Raw genomic sequence first — 11,810 nt, forward strand, 5'->3', positions numbered from 1 at the left:
TTGGTCTTATAAATTTTATGTGCTCTTTAGCCAAGAGCAATTTAGCTTTTGTTTACGGTAGCTGCAGGCAATTTCAGATATAATTAGTTTTACTTATAGAGGTTTTGTTCCATGTAGATTTTTACAGTATTCAATTATCTGGAAAGCAGGTGTGGCTCAAGTGATTAGGCTCCTGCCTACCACATGGGAGGCCATGGTTTCCTTCATGGTTCCTCCTAAAGAAGAGAGCAAGTTGGCACAATGTACAGGTGTGGCAAGTTGACACAACGAGATGGTGCAAGAAGCTCAACAAGAGACACAAGAAGAAAAACATAATAAGAGATACAACAGAGCAGGGAGCAGAGATTCACGGTGCCTCCTAAAGATGACAAGCGGGACAGCAAACTGGAGCAATAGGTAGGTGCAGCGAGCTCATGAAACAAGAAGATGCAACAAGAGACAGAAGAGGAAAAACATAACAAGAGACACAACAAAGCAGGGAATGGAGTAGCTTAAGCAATTAGGCACCTATTTCCCACATCAGAGGTTCCCAGGTTTGGTTCCTGGTGCCTCCTAAAAAAGAAACAAAAGAAGATGAACAGACACAAGTGCAGACAATGAGTGGGTGGGGAGAGATAAATAAATCTTTTCTTAAAAATTCAGTTATCAATTTTTCATTTTTTGGCTACAACTAGAAAGCCAAGCCCTCTGCTCTTGTAGACCCTGAGCACAATCAGTTCTCTCTGATTCTTCCAGAGGAGGAGGCTCCTTGAAGGACTCAGGAGGCCCCATCTCCCACTGGAGAAGGCCCAGTCTAGAATGTTCTACGACAGCCCTGCCCAGGCTCCCTGCACACATCCTAAGGCAGGTTCTTCAGGACCTCAGGCCTCAGCCCCTTCCCCATTGTCCACACATGGGCAGGGCAGCTGGGCCCTGAGTGTCCAGTCCATGTTGCCCACTGTTATCTAAACCAACTCCACCCTCCTCCCCAAAGGACTTGGACCCTGGGGTTGGCTCTGGTCACCAGGCCACAGCACCACAGTCCTCTCAGGTGAGGTTCTCCTCTGGGGCCTCTGATGTCTGTCCCAGGAGCTTCACCCTGTGCCAATCAAGAGTATTTGAGGGCTGTGGGTTGTGGCAGTAAAGCGCCCTCAAGCATTTGCATCAGGAGATGAAGAATCAACAGGATTCCCCCCAGTGTGGGACATGACTCCTGGGGATGAGGCTCCCTGGTGCCAAGGAATTACTACCAAGCACCAGATGATGATGTAACCAGAAAACGACCTTGAATAAAAGGGTCAACTCGGACCAGCAGAATATCTCAGTCTACATATAATTCTAGGAGTTAAAAATGCTTTTTGGCCTGAATAAAAGGGGGAAATGGAAAGGACAAATGAGTTTATATGGCTATGAGTCTACAAAAAGAGTCAGGAGGTTGTCAGAGGTATTGCCCTTATACACATCTCAGCAGATTCCCAGAGACAGATAAAGTAGATACTACCTCAGGTATTGGTTCTTCTGAGGGCTACAGAGACTGACAGGTTCTATGGTCATGGTAGATGGAGTTCAGTGCCATGTCAGTTGGCCCTGCTTTGGAGTTTGTGTTTCTGTGTGATGGAGCTGGACTCAGATGTGATCTTTGTCCACAAGTCTCTCCTGTTACCTTTACCAGCTCTGTAGTTGGTGCTGGGGTTTAATGTATACCCAGGGGACCTGAATCTCTGGACTGACCATGTGATAGCCAGGCCCTGAGCCTCAACAGACTTGCAACTCCTATACTCTGGATTATTGGACTTACCCCACTCAGCTAACATGGATATGAAGAAGGTCAACCACCACACCAGGGAGCCAGGAGTGCCTACAACTGAAAGCAGGAGAATTGCATCCAGCATCCATGTGGAATCTAAGCCCCCTCTTGATATAGATGTGGAGTGGACACAACCAGGATGTGGTTCACAGGATGGAGGAATAGAGTATGGATTAGAGTGGACTTACTGATATTCTATTCATGAACTATTGTGATTAGTAATTGAAGAAAATATGGCACTAGTGTGAAGAAAGGGGACATGGTTGCTGCTGGGGGTAGGGAGTGGAGGAAGAGATGTGATGTGGGGGCATTTTTGGGGGTTAGAGTTGTCCTGGGTGGTGCTACAGGGACAGTTATTGGACATTGTATGTCCTCCCATGGCCTACTGGGTGGACTGTAGGAGAGTGTGGGCTATGGTATGGCCCATTGACCATGAGGTGCAGCGGTGCTCAGAGATGTATTCACCAAGTGCAATGAATGTCTCATGATGATGGAGGAGGTTGTTGTTATGGGGGAGGAGTGGTTGGGGGGTATATGGGGACCTCATATATTTTTAATGTATCATTAAAAAAATAAAGACAAACAAAAAACCCCACAAAAAACAGGAGCTCAAGTAAGAGCATGAGTGTCCTCTGGTGGCTTTTTCCTGATATAAGAAGCACAAAAGGGGGCCAGAATTCTTGAGACATTAAGTCTGACCTTGGAGTGGAACCAAGGAATGCAAGGGGAAGAGGACTGGGGATTGGGAAAGTGCTCACGGATATGGAGGAAAGCAGGGTCTGGGGAGCTCTGGCAAAAGCTGGAGGGTGGACAGTAGGTTTCTCCTCACAGTCACACTTTGGGCTGGTGATTCTTGGTCATGCGGAGCCATTCTCTGTAACACAAGATGATTAGCACCGTCCCTGGCCTCAACTAGATGCCGGTAGCACGAACTCTGCCCCTCCCAATTGTGACAACCAAAAATGTGACCCGATAGTACCACTTATCTACACTAAATTCTAATCTTAGCAAACTAAAGGAAATCCTTTATATCCTGCCATGGGAATAGGAGAAAAAAACAGACATCTTCAATATCTATAAAGTAGCTTTAAACTAACAATATGATTTAACCCTGGAAGTCATATTTAGAGGTGATTAACTTTTGGCTGCTTATAGTTAATTAGCAGAATATGAGTGGTTTTTCAAACAATCTCTCCAGAGCCCAAGATGTCACCCACTGGGTTATACTGTAAAGCAGGACATGAGAAATTCTGAAGACATTGGGGGGAAAGTACATAAGAAAATCATACTTCCTGAAATTAGATGGTGCACTCTGCTGCTCTTACCATTTTAAGAGGAGTTTTAGCTATGAATGAACAGTCGTTTCTATCACAAGGAAGAAATGTCTTATTAAGAAGAAAACTATAACACAGGAATTTCTTTTTATGCTCAAAATCGTATACCTCGGGTTCATTCCCTAAATAAAAATCTACCCTAAAAAACAGGACTCGTCAGTGCCTGGACAGTGGTGGCATCTCATTTGCAGCAGCGGTGGCTGGCGGCAGCCCTGCTCCCCTGACACGTGGCCCCTCTCTGAATGGCAGAAGCCTTGAAGCTTCCTCATTACCTGAAGCAGTTCTGGGGCCTCCTTCTCAGGGCCCTTCCCATCCACCCTTCCTTCACTCTGGCAGGTTCTGTTGACCATCCATGAATGGATGTTTCTGTCCTTGACCCATCCAAACCCGTGACAGGTCCCATAGTTTGCACAAGCACTTGATTTTGGGGGCGAAGTTCTCTAGAACAGTTTTTACCCCATCACGTTGAACAGGCTTCCACATGTGTGCCACTGATCGGTTATTCAGCAGTCTTTGGACAGTTGTGTGGTGTAAAAAAAAATTTGGAACCAGATGCTTTTCAACTATAGGTGGAAAATATGACTTTACTTTGTTTACAGGGATTAGCAGACGTGGTAAAAGAGAAATTGCATTAGTGTTCAGAAAAAAGACTGCCAATATATGAATGTGTGAAAGCTTAATACTACAGTAAGTTTCAAAAAAATAAAAATTGGCTCTTGTTTAAACATAAACCATGGATGCATTTCACCATTTCCTTCAGAGGTAAATTGAAAAGATGACTTTAAGAACAATTCTAGAAGAAGAAAATGTGCACCACATTTACTGGTAAAGGTAGTTATTTGCTTCTTTCCTTAGAAGAGCATTGGAATGTATTTCATTCATTATTACTGTAGGGGAAAAAAAGTAGTCTTTTGTCAATTGTACCTAAAATCATCATACCTTGGTAGAAATTATTCTTTCTTTAATCCCAGGTACAAATGTAGAGGCAGCTCCTAGGCCCTGCTCTCCAGAACCAAAAGTGTGCACACAGCAGTGAAAAAGCAGAAGCGTAAGAATCCCTGTCCTCAGGGTGTGTGTGTGGGGGGGTGTTCAGGTGTGTGCTGGGGACCTGGAGCTGCCACTGTGCCCAGGAATGTCCAAAGTCTACAGGTGCCAGCTTGATGGGTGGAAGGCCCGCGGGCAGAGGGCCCACGGCAGGAAGGTCTCTGGTGTTTTCCTCGTGCTGGATCTCAGTGGTCACTGAACCCTGAGCACTTCCCCTCAGACAGTGCCCCCACACATGAGAAATTTCTGGAGGCCAGTGTCCTACTGAGGGCACCGACCCCACCACCCCACTCCTTGTGTGCAGCTGGCTCCCTGTCCATGCCACAGCCCTCCTGCCACCCTATTGCCCAGGGGCCCCCACTCCGTGGCTGAGCCCAGCCTGGAGTCTGCTCAGTGTCAGCATATCCAGTGTGTGCCCTGGAGGTGCTCAGTGGGCTCCAAAGGGTCTGCCATCTCCCTATTAGCAGGAACTCAATAGGAGGAGAGGAGAGTCATTAGGAGCAGGAAGGTGGGGAGTGGAGGACTCAGCGTTTCAAACAATATCCTTGCTTGGGGACTCTGTAGAGGAAGAACAGGGTGGAGGGAAAGGCGGGGAGCCTGGGGTCTGGGTAGACCTGTCATCTGGAACAGAGGTAGATGGCCTGTGGGGTCAGTGACATTGTTGGGGAGAACCCTGGCTCAGCAGGATGTGAGCACCTGGTGCTTGAGTCTACAGAGGGGCCTGGAAGAACCTGGCCCTGCAGAGTCAAGGGGACCAACAGATGACGTCCTCCCGGGAGACCAGGCTGAAAACTGGCTGCTGCTGTGGGCTGGATAGGGGGATTCAGAGGTGACTACTATGGGGTAAAGAGTTTCTTTCTGAGTGATGAAAGTGCCCTAATATTGACTGTGGTGATGAATGCACAATTCTGTGATTATTCCAAAACCCACTGATGGTACACTTTAGATGGACTGCATAGTTCGTGAATACGTTTCAATAAAACTTATTTTTTTAAAATGAGGAAATGACCTGAACTGACAGTTCTGCAAAGAAGATATCCAAAAGCCACTGAAGTCCTTGAAGAAATGCACTTTATTAGTCATCAGGGAAATGCAAAGCCATGAGATGCCAATTCACATAAATACATTAAAGATCTATAATTGAAATGATGGGTAAAAACGTGTTGTTGAGAATATGGAAGAATTGGAACTCTCATTCACTGCTGGTGGGAATGTACAATGGTGCAGCCATTGTGGAAAACAGCCTGGCCATCCCTCAAGTGGTTAAACATATAGTTACCATATGACACAGTAATTCCATTCCTCAGTACATACCCAGGAGAAATGAAAATACATGTTGTTAGAGGTTTGCAATAATTAACAAGCTGTAGCTCAGTTTCCCCTGATATGCACTGGGAAAAAGGCAAACCCCCTCCCCATGTCTGAGGGCTATGCACTTTCCCACAGGTTAAACAAAGAAACCTCACAGAGACAGGAATAAAGGGAGATAGAGATCTTCACCATCTGCACATCAGAGGGAGATGGAGCTCTTTACTACCTCTACCTGCATATCAGAGGGAGATGGACACCTTCACTATTTACATATCAGAGGGAAATAAAGAAACCCTTTAAAACCTACAAATCAAAAGAAACATTTGTTCCTGCAGCATTCCAAGAAACCATAAACTCCCTGACCCATTATCAGGGAAAATTTCCACCTCTAGAACTTCCTGTTGGCCCCTGCACCTCACTTGGACCCTCAACCCCCCTCCCACTAACTATCATTTCCCTGCCTAGGAAATTTCTGTATAAATTCAAATCCCCCCTTCCAGGAGTGGGCTGAAGTCTCTCTTCAGACCCCCACCATGCTGGTGGGAGGACTGAAGTCTGTTCTTCGGACCCCCTCCATTGAGAGACCTTCTCAAAAAATTCTTTTTCTGCCTGTGGTCAGTCAGTCTCCCTGTCCCAGTAAGTGCCATTTTTCTCCAACATAATGGTGCCAGCACCCCTGACTTACTACGTCCTCCTCCTGTTCCCCCACATCTCCCTGTGCTCCCTTTTCCCACCCACCATCCATTCTCAAGCCCAACTCCCCAATCTCCAGGCTCCTTCCCCAGCTCCTGTCCTCCCTTCTCCAGGAAGTGGCTGAGGAAAAAACCCACACCCTTCTCAATCTGATCTCTCCCAGATCAAACGCCTTCTCAGATCCTATTCCTCTGATCCCTCTCAAATTACCAATACCCAGCTGTCCCTTCTAACCTTCCTTAACCTACAATTTCCTGCCTCTTACAAGGAAGCTTTCAGCTGATTCCTAAGTCTAAGTATATTCCTAAAAGTCAATAATCCAAAATATATGTGCTAAATATCTATCTAACCTGTTAAAGTTTAACTGCATGTATCATGCTTGAATATTCCTGTTGCTGATTACTAGTAAACATGTTTCCAAAAACAAAGTTGCATATTACCAGCAACACTGATTCCAAAAAATCTTGAAAGCAGTAAAATAGTCATACCAAAGGAGTGAGAATTATGAGTCAAATTAATGAACTTTCTGTTTCTGCCTGTGTGCTGTAACTCTTTTTGTGTTTGTCTGTTTGTTCACCGGCAGTATATATAGTTTAATACCTCTGGATGGTAATATTAATTCCTAAAAGGCTCTATTCAAATGACCAAAAATTAAACAAGTGCTTATATTAATAAATAGGTATGAGTGATGAAAATTGCAAGAAAAAACCAAAGTGCAAAACAAGAACAATGAACTGTTGTAAGCTGCCCTCTGTGGAGAAGAGAGATCTATGGAAAAACATCTGGAATGCCTGCCAGCAGTGACAGGTAATTGTCTATCATGTCCTGCCCCCTCCTCTAACACCTGTCTTGAGACTGTTAAGGCAGATGCCCTCACGAAGATCCAGAGCCGTACCATTGAAACCCAAAAAGCAGCCTAGTGGCTCCACCAAAAAAGCCAGCATCATGGATACCAGCTCTTGTGCTGTCTAGTCCAGCAGTTCCAATTGCCTCTCAGTCACCAGCAGCTCATGAACATCACTCATGAGTGTCCATCGTGCTCACTCCAATGACTGTGACAATTCCCTCACTGGAAGAGACATACTGACCGAGCACAGACTCCAGCAGCACGATGGCAAGTGGATTACATCGGCCCCCTCCCTCTCTCAGAAGGGGCGAGGTGTGCTTTCAGTGCTGCAGACACTGCAATGGGACTCTTGTAACCTTGTAACTGAATCCTTACAGCAATGGACTAAGTCTAAATTACAAGTTAATATAAATTACGAGATGCTCCAAGCCCCAAAAGGGAAGTAATAATAATTGGTTGATGCCTGTGCACCAAACAATATAAACTGAGAAAAATGTGGTCATTTTGATCACTGTACTGATCTAAGCAGCTCTGCTGGTTGGGAATCTTAAATCCGTAAAAAATCACTCAAAAACACTGTTATAAAACCACAGTTAATAATCTAAAGTCTTCTATTTCAGCTAAAACTCTATATGTATAAGCCCATCAAATCATTTAATTTCACTGTCAACCATTAATGCCATTGTTTAATGCTGAATGTATAATCTTATTATTCCTTTTCCACACACTCCTGAAAGTGATAACCTCATAGTCCACCCTCAATTTCCTGACTAATTCCTATCTTTACCACGATCATAATTCTCATTCTCCTCCTATCAGCAGGTCCACTCATCTTCATGCAATAGCTCAGTTTATCCAGACAGCCACCCAAGATGTCACCCATAATCCACTACATGATCTTCTCCTGCTGCAAAAATACAGGGCCTGCCGCCAAGCCAGAAGCCAAAATATCTCAACGTCTGAATCCCACAATGCCTTCCTGCTCTCCCCTCCACCCAAACCATATCAAAGAGAGTTGAAAATCTTAGTTGTCCTCTGCTCCAATAACAGATAACCCCAAACCCCACCCCTGTCCCTAATCCAACAGGATGTACTAGGCACCTGTGCAATCATAAATGAAACTTGTTTTTACATTAACAGAACTGGTCAGGTAAAAAAAAAATTCTTAAAGTCCTGAAAAAAAAACATAGAAATCATCCAGAGAGCCCAAGATAATAACTATAAAAATCAATCATGGCTATCCTCATTCCTTTCTTATTTTTCTTCACCCTTAAAAGCAATCCTTTTACCCATTATAACACCATTATTAATAGTATTGCTTCTTCTTTTTAGCCCTCATCTCTTATAGCTTCTTGCCTGATTCATACATGGAATCATACAGTCAACAACCCAGAAATATATAAACAGCATTTTTCTGCTGCGTGAACGATACCAACCCTAGCGGGACCTGAAACCACAGCCCACGACACAGGCTGGAAGGGAACTTCTTTTCTCCACCCCTTGACAACAGGAAATAGCCAGAATTGAGCCAACACCCCAAATCCCCTCACCCTCCCATCTTGCCCAGTACCATATGCCCCAATACCCAGGTCCCCCTATATATGTATCAGCAAAGACTTAGGAACATTAAGGTTCCCAATAATTAACAAGCTGTAGCTCTGTTTCCCCTGATATGCACTGGGAAAAAGAACCCCTCCCCTGTATCTGAGGGCTCTGCACTTCCTCATGGGTTAAATACAGAAACCTCATAGAGACAGGAGTAGAGGGAGATAGAGAGCTTCACCATCTGCACATCAGAGGGAGATGGAGCTCTTTACTACCTCTACCTGCATGTCAGAAGGAGACAGAAACCTTCACTATTTACATATCAGAAAGAAAAAAAGAAGCTCTTTAAAACCCTACAAGTCAAAAGAAACATTTGCTCCTGTGGCATTCCAAGAAACCATAAACTCCCTGACCCATTATCAGGGAAATTTCCACCTCTAGAACTTCCTATTGGCCCCTGCACCTCACTCAGACCCTCAACCCCCTCCTACTAACTATCATTTCCCCACCTAGGAAAGTTCTGTATAAATTCAAATCGCCCCCTTCCAGGAGTGGGCTGAAGTCTCTCTTCAGACCCTCTCCATTGGGAGTGCTTCTCGATAAGTTCTTTTTCTGCCTGTGGTCAATCAGTCTCCGTGTCCCAGTGAGTGCTGTTTTTCTCCAACATATGTCAACTCAAAAACTTGTTCGTAGCAGCATTATTCTTATTAGCCAAAAACTGGAAATGACCAAATGTTCACCAACTGATGAATGGATATTATTATCCATATACTGCACTATTATTTGGCATAAAGAGAAATGAAGTATAGCTATATGTCATGACACAGATGAACCTTGAAAAATTAAGCTAAGTGAAAGAAACAAGTCACAAAGTGAAAGCAGCGAGTTCCGCCAAGATGACAGAATAGAAAGTCACAGGACTCTTGTTTCCTCCAGAAAAAGAGCTAGAGGATAAGCTGGAATAGCCTGGAAAAGGTCTTCTAGGGTTTAGAACACCAGGCAAAGGCTGGACACTGCTGAGAGGAGAAAGGGAAAAAGGAGGGGAATCATGAAGACAGAACAGTTAGTTGAAACTCACGGCTGCGGCTGCCGGCACCCTCCCCACACTAAAGACACTCGAATTCTCAGGGCTCTGGGCCTGGGGCTACAGAGGGGGTTCCTGGGATCTACCACCCAGGAAAGGGAAGAGAAGGGACACAGCCTAAGGCCGACTCAGCCTTTGACTCACATATTTGGTCTGCTGTGTCCCAGGAGCCCTTCCAGACTGGGTGGGCTGCACCACTGCTTGCCCTGGAGCCAGCAAGGACTAAAGATATACGACCCTCCCAACCTCCTCCCCTACTAACAGGGACTGACTGTTGAGGACTCAGAGGGGAGTGGAAATATTTCCTAGCTGGGAAACGGGAAGGGGCTCCAGAGAAGGCTGGAGAACTATCTCAGAGAAAGATTGAATTACTAGGCTCTAACCTCCAGATAGGAAGCCCTGTCACTCTGATCCCTTCTGTGCGGCAACAAACACGCTGACCAGGCACTGAACTGAGAGCTGCCAACGATCGCCATCTACTGGCAGACCAGGGAAGCACGATGAGAAAATTAAAAATAAGTAGGAGAGGCTTTTTCCAGCCTTTATAACTCCCCCAGACCCCCCCACCCCCATCCAAGACCCTAGGAAGCCGGTCTGGAACCAATTACTGGGTCTGGAGCCCAGTTTTGAGCAAGGAGCAGGGGCAATCCTAACAACCAAGGTCAAGACAAGAATCAAAAAGCGGTGTTAACACACAGCCTCCCACCACTAAATCCCTACAAAAAAGAAAGAAATTGAGCATCTGAGGAAACTATATCCTAATCAGATGCTTAGACATCAGCAAAAGATTCTAAGTCATGCTAAGAAAACATAAGACATGGCCCAAGAAAAGGAATATATTGAAGACCCAGAAGAGATATAGGATTTGAGAGAACTAATTAACAAGATGCACACCAATTTCCAAAATCAAATTAATGAGGTGAAATACAATATAACTAAAGAGATAAATGACACCAAGAAGACATCAAGAGCAAGAGCAAAGAAGAATTTGAACTCTTGAACAGAAAAGTAACAGAGCTCATGAGAATGAAAGACACATTAGAGGGAAGCAGACTTGGCCCAATGGATAGGGCGTCCGCATACCACATGAGAGTTCCATGGTTCAACCCTGGGCCTCCTTGACCCGTGTGGAGCTGGCCCATGCACAGTGCTGATGCACGCAAGGGGTGCCTTGCCACACAGGGGGCTCCTCGCGTGGGGGAGCTCCATGCACAAGGAGTGCACCCGGTAAGGAGAGCTGCCCAGCGCAAAAGAAAGTGCAGCCTGCCCAGGAATGGCACCGCACACAGGGTAAGCTGACACAACAAGATGATGCAACAAAAAGAAACACAGATTCCAGGTGCTGCTGATAAGGATGGGAGCGGTCATGGAAGAACACACAGCAAATGGACATAGAGAGCAGACAACTTGGGGGGTGGCGGGAAGGAGAGAGAAATAAATAAAAAGTAAATCTTTAAAAAAAAAAAGGAAAGACATATTAGAGGCATACAATGGCAGACTCAAAATGAGAGAAGAAAGAGTAGCTGATACCAAACACAGAAGAACTAAAGTTGAAGAGAGAAAAGAATGGGAAAAATTGTGTAGGGGCAACAGAGTTGAATGACAACACAAAATGCAGCAACACACATGTCAGGGGAGAAGAGAAGAGAAGGGAAAAGAGGCTGATACAGTACTTGAGGAAATAGTAGCTGAAAATTTCCCAACTCTCAAGAAAGAAATGAATTTACATGTCCAAGAAACGCACAGTACCCCAAACAGAATAAATCCAAAGAGACATACTCCAAGACACATACTACACAGAATGTCAAATGTCAAAGATAAAGAAAAAAATTCTCAGAACAGCTAGGGAGAAGCAACCCATCATGTACAAGGGACGTCCAGTAAGACTTTTAGCACAGATTTCTCTTAAGAAACCATGAAGGCAAGAAGGCAGTGGTATGATACAATTAGGAGACTGAAAGAGAAAAACCACCAATCAAGAATTCTTTATCCAGCAAAATTGTCCTTCAAATATGAAGGTGAGTATAAAATATTCACAAACAAACAGAAACTAAGAGAGTTTGCAAAGAAGAATCCACCTTTGCAGGAAACAGTGAAAGAAGCCTTAGAACGTGAAATAAAAAGACAGGAGAGAGAGGTCTGGAGGAGAGTATAGAAGAAAGAATA

The sequence above is a fragment of the Dasypus novemcinctus genome, chromosome 18 (genome assembly GCF_030445035.2).
Source record: "Dasypus novemcinctus isolate mDasNov1 chromosome 18, mDasNov1.1.hap2, whole genome shotgun sequence".
Classification (NCBI taxonomy): domain Eukaryota; kingdom Metazoa; phylum Chordata; class Mammalia; order Cingulata; family Dasypodidae; genus Dasypus; species Dasypus novemcinctus.